Source organism: Lissotriton vulgaris, chromosome 1_1, assembly GCF_964263255.1.
Source record: "Lissotriton vulgaris chromosome 1_1, aLisVul1.2, whole genome shotgun sequence".
Taxonomy (NCBI): domain Eukaryota; kingdom Metazoa; phylum Chordata; class Amphibia; order Caudata; family Salamandridae; genus Lissotriton; species Lissotriton vulgaris.
The window spans coordinates 1,371,893,605-1,371,912,120 of NC_141685.1; the positions used below are offsets into that span (position 1 = coordinate 1,371,893,605).

Below are 18,516 nucleotides of genomic sequence, written 5' to 3' on the forward strand. Positions count from 1 at the left end.
TCACTCAACTGCAACTGCATTCATCTGCATTCTGATTGGCCTGGGGGAGAGCTCCGCTCCCCTTACCGCAAATATGTTCAAGAACGATAATTTATGTCAGTAAGTACAGTATACCTACATCTTATAATCATGTGTGTTTAAATAATTTGTTGTTAGATCGTTTAAATATTGAAAAGGATCTGTTTTTAATAGACATTTTACAAAAACAACTGGTACATTTGGGAATTCTGTAAAAGAAAAACCCAACTGCCGTGACATTGCCAACCACAATGCCGTGACTCGGATTCGAACCGAGGTTGCTGCGGCCACAACGCAGAGTACTAACCACTATACGATCACGGCGAGCTACTTGGGCTCAATAACGTACAGTGACATGAAGAAATTATAATTCGGAACACTCAGGGCTACTCCTGTGATAGGCTGAATGTGTTCATTGCTTCCTCATTCCTTATACAAAGGCTTTATCTCCTCAATGGTTGATAGGCTGAAACCGTTTCCTGGCCGCCTGCTTGTGAACTGGCAGGAGTCAAAGATCACACATACACTGGTGGGCCTGTGATGGGACACCAATGCAGAGAAACACACCTGGCGCAGATATTCTATTCTGTTTATTAGACCTGCATCTCCCCTGTACCTCCTCAAGCCATCTGTATGTGAAGCAAGAAAGAGTTAAGGAACGGTCCATCTACACTTTTATTGGGAGGATGCTGCCGTGAGCTCCTCCCAGCTAATCACACAAACAGCAGTAAAGCAAGATAACTACACAGTTAGGGGGGACTGCATGGTTAGGTTTTTGAGGAATTATTGAAACTGACCTCAGTGACCCATAATCAGAGCTGTGGCTAATGACTGCATGCCTAATTATGATGAAGCAAGCACCATGGCTCGTAGGGGCCCCACAACACACTTTTCTTAGCTCATTGAATTAAAGTATAAACTTCTGCCATGTGTGAGTGGTAAAGGCTTGTTAATTTTGTTGCTTTTCAAATTCACGTCTGACAACAAGACGAAGGAACATTGGGGCATCAGACGCTTTGGAAAGTAGCCACCAACCGCAGAGAAAGAGAGAAAGAGGGAAAAGACAGTATGAGGTGTGGAGAAAACAGCAGCAGGTACAAGGAGCTCAAATGAGATTAATGGCGCCTAAATAGAGCACGTAAAGGAACAGTTACAAATCTAAGAAAAGGGAAAGAAAAGACTAGGAAAAAACACAGAAAGAGCTTGTAGATGAAATTCTCTTCCAGGAACAGCAGGTTAAGGGAAATTACACAGGGAGCAGTTAAGCTTGTAACACGGGGGAGAATAGAAAAGAAAATGCAGTTTTATGAAGTGTGTTTGCCTAATCCAGCTAGAACTTTTATTTTATTTCTCTATTTGCTTCTTTTATTGGTAAAGTAAGTTTCAAGTGCATGCACAGGTATGACCGAGAGAGCCAGGGTATAATAATTTGAAGCGTTTGCACCAGCGCTAATGAAGGACGAGAGTTATAGCAAAGATATGAAAGGGGGAGCGATAATAAATATGTGATATGGCAATAATGACACCAAAATAAGCCACCTATTTATAAAACTGACATGGAAGAAATACTAAAGGTTAACTTCTGAAATTGTAGCCGATGTTAAAAAGATTCTCGTTGTCGGCAGGATTCGAACCTGCGCGGGGAGACCCCAATGGATTTCTAGTCCATCGCCTTAACCACTCGGCCACAACAACTGACTGCAAGGTGTGTGCACATAATCTGTATGCAAGTTTTCAAGGTGTGCCACAGCAAATTCCTGATATTCTGCAATGCACTTTTTAAAAATAAGGTTTTTTTCAGCAGGCACATTCTCTCCTAAAAACAAAAATTGCATGCGTATATCTCTAGTTTGGAATACCATAGGCTTGCATGCATACTCTCATGGGTCACTCAAGTTTTTTGGACCCTATTGCACTCTGTTTTCATGCTGCTTTTAGTATATGTCCCATATTAAAGAAGTCTACCATCTTTGAGTATTTGAGGCTCCTTTGTAAGTGCTTTATATTTTTTCCTTGAAGAGCTATATAATAAAGGGGTCCGGGAAGGATTGCATTTATGGAAGATAAAAGAAGGCCCACTTGTCTCACCAAATGCTGTAGAGAAACCTGATGTTTTACTCATGTTATCCTTAGTTCGTTTTTGTTAGACCTTGCATTCTTAAGGTGGCCCCAACCCCACCTTATTGTTTTTCACCTCCGCATTTTGCTGTATCTTTTTGTTGGCCTTAGGACTCTGATCACTTTATCGCTACTAATCAGCGCTGAAGTGCACGTGCTTCTTCCCTAATCATGTGTATAATTGGAGTATACCTGACTGACAGATTTAATTTACTTGAAAGCCCCTTGTAAAGTGGTATACCATATACCCAGGGACTGATTGTGCCGCCCAAAGAAATAGCATTTCAAACCTGTCTCAAGCCTGCTACTGCAGTGCCTGTGCTGCAGTGTACTGCCACTTCGACTTGGCATTTAAAACTACTTGCCAAGCCTTAAACTCCAATTTTATTACATATCAGTAACCCCTAAGGTAGGCCCTAGGTAGTCCTAGGGGCATCATGCTATGTAAGTAAAAGGTAAGACATGTACTGTGGTAGTTTGTATGTCCTAGCAGTATCAAACAGTCTATTACATTTTTCACTACTGTGAGGTCTGCCCCTCTCATAGGTTAGCATTGGGTATTCCCTTATACTTTTTGGGGGGTAATTCCATATCAGAGAGGAGAAGCTTTATTTATTTATTGATAAATCCTATCTACTGGTGAGGTTGGATTTAATCTTACTATTGTATAAATGCCATTTTTAGAGAGTGAGCATTTCTCTGCACTTACTGCTCTATTTGCATTGAAACCTGTCTTCGATTGACGTCTGGATTGGGCTGCGAGACAGCTACATATGTGCATTCCCTGTAGACAGCCACAACACAGGTCACTCAACTGCAACTGCATTCATCTGCATTCTGATTGGCCTGGGGGAGAGCTCCGCTCCCCTTACCGCAAATATGTTCAAGAACGATAATTTATGTCAGTAAGTACAGTATACCTACATCTTATAATCATGTGTGTTTAAATAATTTGTTGTTAGATCGTTTAAATATTGAAAAGGATCTGTTTTTAATAGACATTTTACAAAAACAACTGGTACATTTGGGAATTCTGTAAAAGAAAAACCCAACTGCCGTGACATTGCCAACCACAATGCCGTGACTCGGATTCGAACCGAGGTTGCTGCGGCCACAATGCAGAGTACTAACCACTATACGATCACGGCGAGCTACTTGGGCTCAATAACGTACAGTGACATGAAGAAATTATAATTCGGAACACTCAGGGCTACTCCTGTGATAGGCTGAATGTGTTCATTGCTTCCTCATTCCTTATACAAAGGCTTTATCTCCTCAGTGGTTGATAGGCTGAAACCGTTTCCTGGCCGCCTGCTTGTGAACTGGCAGGAGTCAAAGATCACACATACACTGGTGGGCCTGTGATGGGACACCAATGCAGAGAAACACACCTGGCGCAGATATTCTATTCTGTTTATTAGACCTGCATCTCCCCTGTACCTCCTCAAGCCATCTGTATGTGAAGCAAGAAAGAGTTAAGGAACGGTCCATCTACACCTTTATTGGGAGGATGCTGCCGTGAGCTCCTCCCAGCTAATCACACAAACAGCAGTAAAGCAAGATAACTACACAGTTAGGGGGGACTGCATGGTTAGGTTTTTGAGGAATTATTGAAACTGACCTCAGTGACCCATAATCAGAGCTGTGGCTAATGACTGCATGCCTAATTATGATGAAGCAAGCACCATGGCTCGTAGGGGCCCCACAACACACTTTTCTTAGCTCATTGAATTAAAGTATAAACTTCTGCCATGTGTGAGTGGTAAAGGCTTGTTAATTTTGTTGCTTTTCAAATTCACGTCTGACAACAAGACGAAGGAACATTGGGGCATCAGACGCTTTGGAAAGTAGCCACCAACCGCAGAGAAAGAGAGAAAGAGGGAAAAGACAGTATGAGGTGTGGAGAAAACAGCAGCAGGTACAAGGAGCTCAAATGAGATTAATGGCGCCTAAATAGAGCACGTAAAGGAACAGTTACAAATCTAAGAAAAGGGAAAGAAAAGACTAGGAAAAAACACAGAAAGAGCTTGTAGATGAAATTCTCTTCCAGGAACAGCAGGTTAAGGGAAATTACACAGGGAGCAGTTAAGCTTGTAACACGGGGGAGAATAGAAAAGAAAATGCAGTTTTATGAAGTGTGTTTGCCTAATCCAGCTAGCACTTTTATTTTATTTCTCTATTTGCTTCTTTTATTGGTAAAGTAAGTTTCAAGTGCATGCACAGGTATGACCGAGAGAGCCAGGGTATAATAATTTGAAGCGTTTGCACCAGCGCTAATGAAGGACGAGAGTTATAGCAAAGATATGAAAGGGGGAGCGATAATAAATATGTGATATGGCAATAGTGACACCAAAATAAGCCACCTATTTATAAAACTGACATGGAAGAAATACTAAAGGTTAACTTCTGAAATTGTAGCCGATGTTAAAAAGATTCTCGTTGTCGGCAGGATTCGAACCTGCGCAGGGAGACCCCAATGGATTTCTAGTTCATCGCCTTAACCACTCGGCCACAACAACTGACTGCAAGGTGTGTGCACATAATCTGTATGCAAGTTTTCAAGGTGTCCCACAGCAAATTCCTGATATTCTGCAATGCACTTTTTAAAAATAAGGTTTTTTTCAGCAGGCACATTCTCTCCTAAAAACAAAAATTGCATGCGTATATCTCTAGTTTGGAATACCATAGGCTTGCATGCATACTCTCATGGGTCACTCAAGTTTTTTGGACCCTATTGCACTCTGTTTTCGTGCTGCTTTTAGTATATGTCCCATATTAAAGAAGTCTACCATCTTTGAGTATTTGAGGCTCCTTTGTAAGTGCTTTATATTTTTTCCTTGAAGAGCTACATAATAAAGGGGTCCGGGAAGGATTGCATTTATGGAAGATAAAAGAAGGCCCACTTGTCTCACCAAATGCTGTAGAGAAACCTGATGTTTTACTCATGTTATCCTTAGTTCGTTTTTGTTAGACCTTGCATTCTTAAGGTGGTCCCAACCCCACCTTATTGCTTTTCACATCCGCATTTTGCTGAATCTTTTTGTTGGCCTTAGGACTCTGATCACTTTATCGCTACTAATCAGTGCTGAAGTGCACGTGCTTCTTCCCTAATCATGTGTATAATTGAGTATACCTGACTGACAGATTTAATTTACTTGAAAGCCCCTTGTAAAGTGGTATACCATATACCCAGGGACTGATTGTGCCGCCCAAAGAAATAGCATTTCAAACCTGTCTCAAGCCTGCTACTGCAGTGCCTGTGCTGCAGTGTACTGCCACTTCGACTTGGCATTTAAAACTACTTGCCAAGCCTTAAACTCCAATTTTATTACATATCAGTAACCCCTAAGGTAGGCCCTAGGTAGTCCTAGGGGCATCATGCTATGTAAGTAAAAGGTAAGACATGTACTGTGGTAGTTTGTATGTCCTAGTAGTATCAAACAGTCTATTTCATCTTTCACTACTGTGAGGTCTGCCCCTCTCATAGGTTAGCATTGGGTATTCCCTTATACTTTTTGGGGGGTAATTCCATATCAGAGAGGAGAAGCTTTATTTATTTATTGATAAATCCTATCTACTGGTGAGGTTGGATTTAATCTTACTATTGTATAAATGCCATTTTTAGAGAGTGAGCATTTCTCTGCACTTACTGCTCTATTTGCATTGAAACCTGTCTTCGATTGACGTCTGGATTGGGCTGCGAGACAGCTACATATGTGCATTCCCTGTAGACAGCCACAACACAGGTCACTCAAATGCAACTGCATTCATCTGCATTCTGATTGGCCTGGGGGAGAGCTCCGCTCCCCTTACCGCAAATATGTTCAAGAACTATAATTTATGTCAATAAGTACAGTATACCTACATCTTATAATCATGTGTGTTTAAATAATTTGTTGTTAGATCGTTTAAATATTGAAAAGGATCTGTTTTTAATAGACATTTTACAAAAACAACTGGTACATTTGGGAATTCTGTAAAAGAAAAACCCAACTGCCGTGACATTGCCAACCACAATGCCGTGACTCGGATTCGAACCAAGGTTGCTGCGGCCACAACGCAGAGTACTAACCACTATACGATCACGGCGAGCTACTTGGGCTCAATAACTTACAGTGACATGAAGAAATTATAATTCGGAACACTCAGGGCTACTCCTGTGATAGGCTGAATGTGTTCATTGCTTCCTCATTCCTTATACAAAGGCTTTATCTCCTCAGTGGTTGATAGGCTGAAACCGTTTCCTGGCCGCCTGCTTGTGAACTGGCAGGAGTCAAAGATCACACATACACTGGTGGGCCTGTGATGGGACACCAATGCAGAGAAACACACCTGGCGCAGATATTCTATTCTGTTTATTAGACCTGCATCTCCCCTGTACCTCCTCAAGCCATCTGTATGTGAAGCAAGAAAGAGTTAAGGAACGGTCCATCTACACTTTTATTGGGAGGATGCTGCCGTGAGCTCCTCCCAGCTAATCACACAAACAGCAGTAAAGCAAGATAACTACACAGTTAGGGGGGACTGCATGGTTAGGTTTTTGAGGAATTATTGAAACTGACCTCAGTGACCCATAATCAGAGCTGTGGCTAATGACTGCATGCCTAATTATGATGAAGCAAGCACCTTGGCTCGTAGGGGCCCAACAACACACTTTTCTTAGCTCATTGAATTAAAGTATAAACTTCTGCCATGTGTGAGTGGTAAAGGCTTGTTAATTTTGTTGCTTTTCAAATTCACGTCTGACAACAAGACGAAGGAACATTGGGGCATCAGACGCTTTGGAAAGTAGCCACCAACCGCAGAGAAAGAGAGAAAGAGGGAAAAGATAGTATGAGGTGTGGAGAAAACAGCAGCAGGTACAAGGAGCTCAAATGAGATTAATGGTGCCTAAATAGAGCACGTAAAGGAACAGTTACAAATCTAAGAAAAGGGAAAGAAAAGACTAGGAAAAAACACAGAAAGAGCTTGTAGATGAAATTCTCTTCCAGGAACAGCAGGTTAAGAGAAATTACACAGGGAGCAGTTAAGCTTGTAACACGGGGGAGAATAGAAAAGAGAATGCAGTTTTATGAAGTGTGTTTGCCTAATCCAGCTAGCACTTTTATTTTATTTCTCTATTTGCTTCTTTTATTGGTAAAGTAAGTTTCAAGTGCATGCACAGGTATGACCGAGAGAGCCAGGGTATAATAATTTGAAGCGTTTGCACCAGCGCTAATGAAGGACAAGAGTTATAGCAAAGATATGAAAGGGGGAGCGATAATAAATATGTGATATGGCAATAGTGACACCAAAATAAGCCACCTATTTATAAAACTGACATGGAAGAAATACTAAAGGTTAACTTCTGAAATTGTAGCCGATGTTAAAAAGATTCTCGTTGTCGGCAGGATTCGAACCTGCGCAGGGAGACCCCAATGGATTTCTAGTCCATCGCCTTAACCACTCGGCCACAACAACTGACTGCAAGGTGTGTGCACATAATCTGTATGCAAGTTTTCAAGGTGTCCCACAGCAAATTCCTGATATTCTGCAATGCACTTTTTAAAAATAAGGTTTTTTTCAGCAGGCACATTCTCTCCTAAAAACAAAAATTGCATGCGTATATCTCTAGTTTGGAATACCATAGGCTTGCATGCATACTCTCATGGGTCACTCAAGTTTTTTGGACCCTATTGCACTCTGTTTTCGTGCTGCTTTTAGTATATGTCCCATATTAAAGAAGTCTACCATCTTTGAGTATTTGAGGCTCCTTTGTAAGTGCTTTATATTTTTTCCTTGAAGAGCTACATAATAAAGGGGTCCGGGAAGGATTGCATTTATGGAAGATAAAAGAAGGCCCACTTGTCTCACCAAATGCTGTAGAGAAACCTGATGTTTTACTCATGTTATCCTTAGTTCGTTTTTGTTAGACCTTGCATTCTTAAGGTGGTCCCAACCCCACCTTATTGCTTTTCACATCCGCATTTTGCTGTATCTTTTTGTTGGCCTTAGGACTCTGATCACTTTATCGCTACTAATCAGTGCTGAAGTGCACGTGCTTCTTCCCTAATCATGTGTATAATTGAGTATACCTGACTGACAGATTTAATTTACTTGAAAGCCCCTTGTAAAGTGGTATACCATATACCCAGGGACTGATTGTGCCGCCCAAAGAAATAGCATTTCAAACCTGTCTCAAGCCTGCTACTGCAGTGCCTGTGCTGCAGTGTACTGCCACTTCGACTTGGCATTTAAAACTACTTGCCAAGCCTTAAACTCCAATTTTATTACATATCAGTAACCCCTAAGGTAGGCCCTAGGTAGTCCTAGGGGCATCATGCTATGTAAGTAAAAGGTAAGACATGTACTGTGGTAGTTTGTATGTCCTAGTAGTATCAAACAGTCTATTTCATCTTTCACTACTGTGAGGTCTGCCCCTCTCATAGGTTAGCATTGGGTATTCCCTTATACTTTTTGGGGGGTAATTCCATATCAGAGAGGAGAAGCTTTATTTATTTATTGATAAATCCTATCTACTGGTGAGGTTGGATTTAATCTTACTATTGTATAAATGCCATTTTTAGAGAGTGAGCATTTCTCTGCACTTACTGCTCTATTTGCATTGAAACCTGTCTTCGATTGACGTCTGGATTGGGCTGCGAGACAGCTACATATGTGCATTCCCTGTAGACAGCCACAACACAGGTCACTCAAATGCAACTGCATTCATCTGCATTCTGATTGGCCTGGGGGAGAGCTCCGCTCCCCTTACCGCAAATATGTTCAAGAACTATAATTTATGTCAATAAGTACAGTATACCTACATCTTATAATCATGTGTGTTTAAATAATTTGTTGTTAGATCGTTTAAATATTGAAAAGGATCTGTTTTTAATAGACATTTTACAAAAACAACTGGTACATTTGGGAATTCTGTAAAAGAAAAACCCAACTGCCGTGACATTGCCAACCACAATGCCGTGACTCGGATTCGAACCAAGGTTGCTGCGGCCACAACGCAGAGTACTAACCACTATACGATCACGGCGAGCTACTTGGGCTCAATAACTTACAGTGACATGAAGAAATTATAATTCGGAACACTCAGGGCTACTCCTGTGATAGGCTGAATGTGTTCATTGCTTCCTCATTCCTTATACAAAGGCTTTATCTCCTCAGTGGTTGATAGGCTGAAACCGTTTCCTGGCCGCCTGCTTGTGAACTGGCAGGAGTCAAAGATCACACATACACTGGTGGGCCTGTGATGGGACACCAATGCAGAGAAACACACCTGGCGCAGATATTCTATTCTGTTTATTAGACCTGCATCTCCCCTGTACCTCCTCAAGCCATCTGTATGTGAAGCAAGAAAGAGTTAAGGAACGGTCCATCTACACTTTTATTGGGAGGATGCTGCCGTGAGCTCCTCCCAGCTAATCACACAAACAGCAGTAAAGCAAGATAACTACACAGTTAGGGGGGACTGCATGGTTAGGTTTTTGAGGAATTATTGAAACTGACCTCAGTGACCCATAATCAGAGCTGTGGCTAATGACTGCATGCCTAATTATGATGAAGCAAGCACCTTGGCTCGTAGGGGCCCAACAACACACTTTTCTTAGCTCATTGAATTAAAGTATAAACTTCTGCCATGTGTGAGTGGTAAAGGCTTGTTAATTTTGTTGCTTTTCAAATTCACGTCTGACAACAAGACGAAGGAACATTGGGGCATCAGACGCTTTGGAAAGTAGCCACCAACCGCAGAGAAAGAGAGAAAGAGGGAAAAGATAGTATGAGGTGTGGAGAAAACAGCAGCAGGTACAAGGAGCTCAAATGAGATTAATGGTGCCTAAATAGAGCACGTAAAGGAACAGTTACAAATCTAAGAAAAGGGAAAGAAAAGACTAGGAAAAAACACAGAAAGAGCTTGTAGATGAAATTCTCTTCCAGGAACAGCAGGTTAAGAGAAATTACACAGGGAGCAGTTAAGCTTGTAACACGGGGGAGAATAGAAAAGAGAATGCAGTTTTATGAAGTGTGTTTGCCTAATCCAGCTAGCACTTTTATTTTATTTCTCTATTTGCTTCTTTTATTGGTAAAGTAAGTTTCAAGTGCATGCACAGGTATGACCGAGAGAGCCAGGGTATAATAATTTGAAGCGTTTGCACCAGCGCTAATGAAGGACAAGAGTTATAGCAAAGATATGAAAGGGGGAGCGATAATAAATATGTGATATGGCAATAGTGACACCAAAATAAGCCACCTATTTATAAAACTGACATGGAAGAAATACTAAAGGTTAACTTCTGAAATTGTAGCCGATGTTAAAAAGATTCTCGTTGTCGGCAGGATTCGAACCTGCGCAGGGAGACCCCAATGGATTTCTAGTCCATCGCCTTAACCACTCGGCCACAACAACTGACTGCAAGGTGTGTGCACATAATCTGTATGCAAGTTTTCAAGGTGTCCCACAGCAAATTCCTGATATTCTGCAATGCACTTTTTAAAAATAAGGTTTTTTTCAGCAGGCACATTCTCTCCTAAAAACAAAAATTGCATGCGTATATCTCTAGTTTGGAATACCATAGGCTTGCATGCATACTCTCATGGGTCACTCAAGTTTTTTGGACCCTATTGCACTCTGTTTTCATGCTGCTTTTAGTATATGTCCCATATTAAAGAAGTCTACCATCTTTGAGTATTTGAGGCTCCTTTGTAAGTGCTTTATATTTTTTCCTTGAAGAGCTATATAATAAAGGGGTCCGGGAAGGATTGCATTTATGGAAGATAAAAGAAGGCCCACTTGTCTCACCAAATGCTGTAGAGAAACCTGATGTTTTACTCATGTTATCCTTAGTTCGTTTTTGTTAGACCTTGCATTCTTAAGGTGGTCCCAACCCCACCTTATTGCTTTTCACCTCCGCATTTTGCTGTATCTTTTTGTTGGCCTTAGGACTCTGATCACTTTATCGCTACTAATCAGTGCTGAAGTGCACGTGCTTCTTCCCTAATCATGTGTATAATTGGAGTATACCTGACTGACAGATTTAATTTACTTGAAAGCCCCTTGTAAAGTGGTATACCATATACCCAGGGACTGATTGTGCCGCCCAAAGAAATAGCATTTCAAACCTGTCTCAAGCCTGCTACTGCAGTGCCTGTGCTGCAGTGTACTGCCACATCGACTTGGCATTTAAAACTACTTGCCAAGCCTTAAACTCCAATTTTATTACATATCAGTAACCCCTAAGGTAGGCCCTAGGTAGTCCTAGGGGCATCATGATATGCAAGTAAAAGGTAAGACATGTACTGTGGTAGTTTGTATGTCCTAGTAGTATCAAACAGTCTATTACATTTTTCACTACTGTGAGGTCTGCCCCTCTCATAGGTTAGCATTGGGTATTCCCTTATACTTTTTGGGGGGTAATTCCATATCAGAGAGGAGAAGCTTTATTTATTTATTGATAAATCCTATCTACTGGTGAGGTTGGATTTAATCTTACTATTGTATAAATGCCATTTTTAGAGAGTGAGCATTTCTCTGCACTTACTGCTCTATTTGCATTGAAACCTGTCTTCGATTGACGTCTGGATTGGGCTGCGAGACAGCTACATATGTGCATTCCCTGTAGACAGCCACAACACAGGTCACTCAACTGCAACTGCATTCATCTGCATTCTGATTGGCCTGGGGGAGAGCTCCGCTCCCCTTACCGCAAATATGTTCAAGAACGATAATTTATGTCAGTAAGTACAGTATACCTACATCTTATAATCATGTGTGTTTAAATAATTTGTTGTTAGATCGTTTAAATATTGAAAAGGATCTGTTTTTAATAGACATTTTACAAAAACAACTGGTACATTTGGGAATTCTGTAAAAGAAAAACCCAACTGCCGTGACATTGCCAACCACAATGCCGTGACTCGGATTCGAACAGAGGTTGCTGCGGCCACAACGCAGAGTACTAACCACTATACGATCACGGCGAGCTACTTGGGCTCAATAACGTACAGTGACATGAAGAAATTATAATTCGGAACACTCAGGGCTACTCCTGTGATAGGCTGAATGTGTTCATTGCTTCCTCATTCCTTATACAAAGGCTTTATCTCCTCAGTGGTTGATAGGCTGAAACCGTTTCCTGGCCGCCTGCTTGTGAACTGGCAGGAGTCAAAGATCACACATACACTGGTGGGCCTGTGATGGGACACCAATGCAGAGAAACACACCTGGCGCAGATATTCTATTCTGTTTATTAGACCTGCATCTCCCCTGTACCTCCTCAAGCCATCTGTATGTGAAGCAAGAAAGAGTTAAGGAACAGTCCATCTACACTTTTATTGGGAGGATGCTGCCGTGAGCTCCTCCCAGCTAATCACACAAACAGCAGTAAAGCAAGATAACTACACAGTTAGGGGGGACTGCATGGTTAGGTTTTTGAGGAATTATTGAAACTGACCTCAGTGACCCATAATCAGAGCTGTGGCTAATGACTGCATGCCTAATTATGATGAAGCAAGCACCATGGCTCGTAGGGGCCCCACAACACACTTTTCTTAGCTCATTGAATTAAAGTATAAACTTCTGCCATGTGTGAGTGGTAAAGGCTTGTTAATTTTGTTGCTTTTCAAATTCACGTCTGACAACAAGACGAAGGAACATTGGGGCATCAGACGCTTTGGAAAGTAGCCACCAACCGCAGAGAAAGAGAGAAAGAGGGAAAAGACAGTATGAGGTGTGGAGAAAACAGCAGCAGGTACAAGGAGCTCAAATGAGATTAATGGCGCCTAAATAGAGCACGTAAAGGAACAGTTACAAATCTAAGAAAAGGGAAAGAAAAGACTAGGAAAAAACACAGAAAGAGCTTGTAGATGAAATTCTCTTCCAGGAACAGCAGGTTAAGGGAAATTACACAGGGAGCAGTTAAGCTTGTAACACGGGGGAGAATAGAAAAGAAAATGCAGTTTTATGAAGTGTGTTTGCCTAATCCAGCTAGCACTTTTATTTTATTTCTCTATTTGCTTCTTTTATTGGTAAAGTAAGTTTCAAGTGCATGCACAGGTCTGACCGAGAGAGCCAGGGTATAATAATTTGAAGCGTTTGCACCAGCGCTAATGAAGGACGAGAGTTATAGCAAAGATATGAAAGGGGGAGCGATAATAAATATGTGATATGGCAATAGTGACACCAAAATAAGCCACCTATTTATAAAACTGACATGGAAGAAATACTAAAGGTTAACTTCTGAAATTGTAGCCGATGTTAAAAAGATTCTCGTTGTCGGCAGGATTCGAACCTGCGCAGGGAGACCCCAATGGATTTCTAGTTCATCGCCTTAACCACTCGGCCACAACAACTGACTGCAAGGTGTGTGCACATAATCTGTATGCAAGTTTTCAAGGTGTCCCACAGCAAATTCCTGATATTCTGCAATGCACTTTTTAAAAATAAGGTTTTTTTCAGCAGGCACATTCTCTCCTAAAAACAAAAATTGCATGCGTATATCTCTAGTTTGGAATACCATAGGCTTGCATGCATACTCTCATGGGTCACTCAAGTTTTTTGGACCCTATTGCACTCTGTTTTCGTGCTGCTTTTAGTATATGTCCCATATTAAAGAAGTCTACCATCTTTGAGTATTTGAGGCTCCTTTGTAAGTGCTTTATATTTTTTCCTTGAAGAGCTACATAATAAAGGGGTCCGGGAAGGATTGCATTTATGGAAGATAAAAGAAGGCCCACTTGTCTCACCAAATGCTGTAGAGAAACCTGATGTTTTACTCATGTTATCCTTAGTTCGTTTTTGTTAGACCTTGCATTCTTAAGGTGGTCCCAACCCCACCTTATTGCTTTTCACATCCGCATTTTGCTGTATCTTTTTGTTGGCCTTAGGACTCTGATCACTTTATCGCTACTAATCAGTGCTGAAGTGCACGTGCTTCTTCCCTAATCATGTGTATAATTGGAGTATACCTGACTGACAGATTTAATTTACTTGAAAGCCCCTTGTAAAGTGGTATACCATATACCCAGGGACTGATTGTGCCGCCCAAAGAAATAGCATTTCAAACCTGTCTCAAGCCTGCTACTGCAGTGCCTGTGCTGCAGTGTACTGCCACTTCGACTTGGCATTTAAAACTACTTGCCAAGCCTTAAACTCCAATTTTATTACATATCAGTAACCCCTAAGGTAGGCCCTAGGTAGTCCTAGGGGCATCATGCTATGTAAGTAAAAGGTAAGACATGTACTGTGGTAGTTTGTATGTCCTAGTAGTATCAAACAGTCTATTACATTTTTCACTACTGTGAGGTCTGCCCCTCTCATAGGTTAGCATTGGGTATTCCCTTATACTTTTTGGGGGGTAATTCCATATCAGAGAGGAGAAGCTTTATTTATTTATTGATAAATCCTATCTACTGGTGAGGTTGGATTTAATCTTACTATTGTATAAATGCCATTTTTAGAGAGTGAGCATTTCTCTGCACTTACTGCTCTATTTGCATTGAAACCTGTCTTCGATTGACGTCTGGATTGGGCTGCGAGACAGCTACATATGTGCATTCCCTGTAGACAGCCACAACACAGGTCACTCAACTGCAACTGCATTCATCTGCATTCTGATTGGCCTGGGGGAGAGCTCCGCTCCCCTTACCGCAAATATGTTCAAGAACTATAATTTATGTCAGTAAGTACAGTATACCTACATCTTATAATAATGTGTGTTAAATAATTTGTTGTTAGATCGTTTAAATATTGAAAAGGATCTGTTTTTAATAGACATTTTACAAAAACAACTGGTACATTTGGGAATTCTGTAAAAGAAAAACCCAACTGCCGTGACATTGCCAACCACAATGCCGTGACTCGGATTCGAACCAAGGTTGCTGCGGCCACAACGCAGAGTACTAACCACTATACGATCACGGCGAGCTACTTGGGCTCAATAACTTACAGTGACATGAAGAAATTATAATTCGGAACACTCAGGGCTACTCCTGTGATAGGCTGAATGTGTTCATTGCTTCCTCATTCCTTATACAAAGGCTTTATCTCCTCAGTGGTTGATAGGCTGAAACCGTTTCCTGGCCGCCTGCTTGTGAACTGGCAGGAGTCAAAGATCACACATACACTGGTGGGCCTGTGATGGGACACCAATGCAGAGAAACACACCTGGCGCAGATATTCTATTCTGTTTATTAGACCTGCATCTCCCCTGTACCTCCTCAAGCCATCTGTATGTGAAGCAAGAAAGAGTTAAGGAACGGTCCATCTACACTTTTATTGGGAGGATGCTGCCGTGAGCTCCTCCCAGCTAATCACACAAACAGCAGTAAAGCAAGATAACTACACAGTTAGGGGGGACTGCATGGTTAGGTTTTTGAGGAATTATTGAAACTGACCTCAGTGACCCATAATCAGAGCTGTGGCTAATGACTGCATGCCTAATTATGATGAAGCAAGCACCTTGGCTCGTAGGGGCCCAACAACACACTTTTCTTAGCTCATTGAATTAAAGTATAAACTTCTGCCATGTGTGAGTGGTAAAGGCTTGTTAATTTTGTTGCTTTTCAAATTCACGTCTGACAACAAGACGAAGGAACATTGGGGCATCAGACGCTTTGGAAAGTAGCCACCAACCGCAGAGAAAGAGAGAAAGAGGGAAAAGATAGTATGAGGTGTGGAGAAAACAGCAGCAGGTACAAGGAGCTCAAATGAGATTAATGGTGCCTAAATAGAGCACGTAAAGGAACAGTTACAAATCTAAGAAAAGGGAAAGAAAAGACTAGGAAAAAACACAGAAAGAGCTTGTAGATGAAATTCTCTTCCAGGAACAGCAGGTTAAGAGAAATTACACAGGGAGCAGTTAAGCTTGTAACACGGGGGAGAATAGAAAAGAGAATGCAGTTTTATGAAGTGTGTTTGCCTAATCCAGCTAGCACTTTTATTTTATTTCTCTATTTGCTTCTTTTATTGGTAAAGTAAGTTTCAAGTGCATGCACAGGTATGACCGAGAGAGCCAGGGTATAATAATTTGAAGCGTTTGCACCAGCGCTAATGAAGGACGAGAGTTATAGCAAAGATATGAAAGGGGGAGCGATAATAAATATGTGATATGGCAATAGTGACACCAAAATAAGCCACCTATTTATAAAACTGACATGGAAGAAATACTAAAGGTTAACTTCTGAAATTGTAGCCGATGTTAAAAAGATTCTCGTTGTCGGCAGGATTCGAACCTGCGCAGGGAGACCCCAATGGATTTCTAGTCCATCGCCTTAACCACTCGGCCACAACAACTGACTGCAAGGTGTGTGCACATAATCTGTATGCAAGTTTTCAAGGTGTCCCACAGCAAATTCCTGATATTCTGCAATGCACTTTTTAAAAATAAGGTTTTTTTCAGCAGGCACATTCTCTCCTAAAAACAAAAATTGCATGCGTATATCTCTAGTTTGGAATACCATAGGCTTGCATGCATACTCTCATGGGTCACTCAAGTTGTTTGGACCCTATTGCACTCTGTTTTCGTGCTGCTTTTAGTATATGTCCCATATTAAAGAAGTCTACCATCTTTGAGTATTTGAGGCTCCTTTGTAAGTGCTTTATATTTTTTCCTTGAAGAGCTATATAATAAAGGGTTCCGGGAAGGATTGCATTTATGGAAGATAAAAGAAGGCCCACTTGTCTCACCAAATGCTGTAGAGAAACCTGATGTTTTACTCATGTTATCCTTAGTTCGTTTTTGTTAGACCTTGCATTCTTAAGGTGGTCCCAACCCCACCTTATTGCTTTTCACCTCCGCATTTTGCTGTATCTTTTTGTTGGCCTTAGGACTCTGATCACTTTATCGCTACTAATCAGTGCTGAAGTGCACGTGCTTCTTCCCTAATCATGTGTATAATTGGAGTATACCTGACTGACAGATTTAATTTACTTGAAAGCCCCTTGTAAAGTGGTATACCATATACCCAGGGACTGATTGTGCCGCCCAAAGAAATAGCATTTCAAACCTGTCTCAAGCCTGCTACTGCAGTGCCTGTGCTGCAGTGTACTGCCACTTCGACTTGGCATTTAAAACTACTTGCCAAGCCTTAAACTCCAATTTTATTACATATCAGTAACCCCTAAGGTAGGCCCTAGGTAGTCCTAGGGGCATCATGATATGCAAGTAAAAGGTAAGACATGTACTGTGGTAGTTTGTATGTCCTAGTAGTATCAAACAGTCTATTACATTTTTCACTACTGTGAGGTCTGCCCCTCTCATAGGTTAGCATTGGGTATTCCCTTATACTTTTTGGGGGGTAATTCCATATCAGAGAGGAGAAGCTTTATTTATTTATTGATAAATCCTATCTACTGGTGAGGTTGGATTTAATCTTACTATTGTATAAATGCCATTTTTAGAGAGTGAGCATTTCTCTGCACTTACTGCTCTATTTGCATTGAAACCTGTCTTCGATTGACGTCTGGATTGGGCTGCGAGACAGCTACATATGTGCATTCCCTGTAGACAGCCACAACACAGGTCACTCAACTGCAACTGCATTCATCTGCATTCTGATTGGCCTGGGGGAGAGCTCTGCTCCCCTTACCGCAAATATGTTCAAGAACGATAATTTATGTCAGTAAGTACAGTATACCTACATCTTATAATCATGTGTGTTTAAATAATTTGTTGTTAGATCGTTTAAATATTGAAAAGGATCTGTTTTTAATAGACATTTTACAAAAACAACTGGTACATTTGGGAATTCTGTAAAAGAAAAACCCAACTGCCGTGACATTGCCAACCACAATGCCGTGACTCGGATTCGAACCGAGGTTGCTGCGGCCACAACGCAGAGTACTAACCACTATACGAACACGGCGAGCTACTTGGGCTCAATAACGTACAGTGACATGAAGAAATTATAATTCGGAACACTCAGGGCTACTCCTGTGATAGGCTGAATGTGTTCATTGCTTCCTCGTTCCTTATACAAAGGCTTTATCTCCTCAGTGGTTGATAGGCTGAAACCGTTTCCTGGCCGCCTGCTTGTGAACTGGCAGGAGTCAAAGATCACACATACACTGGTGGGCCTGTGATGGGACACCAATGCAGAGAAACACACCTGGCGCAGATATTCTATTCTGTTTATTAGACCTGCATCTCCCCTGTACCTCCTCAAGCCATCTGTATGTGAAGCAAGAAAGAGTTAAGGAACGGACCATCTACACTTTTATTGGGAGGATGCTGCCGTGAGCTCCTCCCAGCTAATCACACAAACAGCAGTAAAGCAAGATAACTACACAGTTAGGGGGGACTGCATGGTTAGGTTTTTGAGGAATTATTGAAACTGACCTCAGTGACCCATAATCAGAGCTGTGGCTAATGACTGCATGCCTAATTATGA

The 18,516-nt window shown here is 41.4% G+C and overlaps 8 non-coding genes across 8 annotated transcripts; all 8 read right to left on the bottom strand.

Moving 5' to 3' along the window:
* Positions 1-270: 270 nt before the first annotated feature.
* TRNAH-GUG (transfer RNA histidin (anticodon GUG)) lies at positions 271-342 on the bottom strand. The gene has a single exon. It is a non-coding gene; the product is annotated as a tRNA-His (tRNA).
* A 1,289-nt stretch (positions 343-1,631) lies between these two features.
* TRNAS-AGA (transfer RNA serine (anticodon AGA)) lies at positions 1,632-1,713 on the bottom strand. Its single transcript has one exon. It is a non-coding gene; the product is annotated as a tRNA-Ser (tRNA).
* A 4,440-nt stretch (positions 1,714-6,153) lies between these two features.
* On the bottom strand, positions 6,154-6,225 carry TRNAH-GUG (transfer RNA histidin (anticodon GUG)). Its single transcript has one exon. It is a non-coding gene; the product is annotated as a tRNA-His (tRNA).
* A 1,289-nt stretch (positions 6,226-7,514) lies between these two features.
* On the bottom strand, positions 7,515-7,596 carry TRNAS-AGA (transfer RNA serine (anticodon AGA)). The gene has a single exon. It is a non-coding gene; the product is annotated as a tRNA-Ser (tRNA).
* Positions 7,597-9,094: 1,498 nt separating this feature from the next.
* Positions 9,095-9,166, bottom strand: TRNAH-GUG (transfer RNA histidin (anticodon GUG)). Its single transcript has one exon. It is a non-coding gene; the product is annotated as a tRNA-His (tRNA).
* Positions 9,167-10,455: 1,289 nt separating this feature from the next.
* TRNAS-AGA (transfer RNA serine (anticodon AGA)) lies at positions 10,456-10,537 on the bottom strand. Its single transcript has one exon. It is a non-coding gene; the product is annotated as a tRNA-Ser (tRNA).
* A 4,440-nt stretch (positions 10,538-14,977) lies between these two features.
* On the bottom strand, positions 14,978-15,049 carry TRNAH-GUG (transfer RNA histidin (anticodon GUG)). Its single transcript has one exon. It is a non-coding gene; the product is annotated as a tRNA-His (tRNA).
* A 1,289-nt stretch (positions 15,050-16,338) lies between these two features.
* TRNAS-AGA (transfer RNA serine (anticodon AGA)) lies at positions 16,339-16,420 on the bottom strand. Its single transcript has one exon. It is a non-coding gene; the product is annotated as a tRNA-Ser (tRNA).
* Between the last annotated feature and the right edge of the window lie 2,096 nt (positions 16,421-18,516).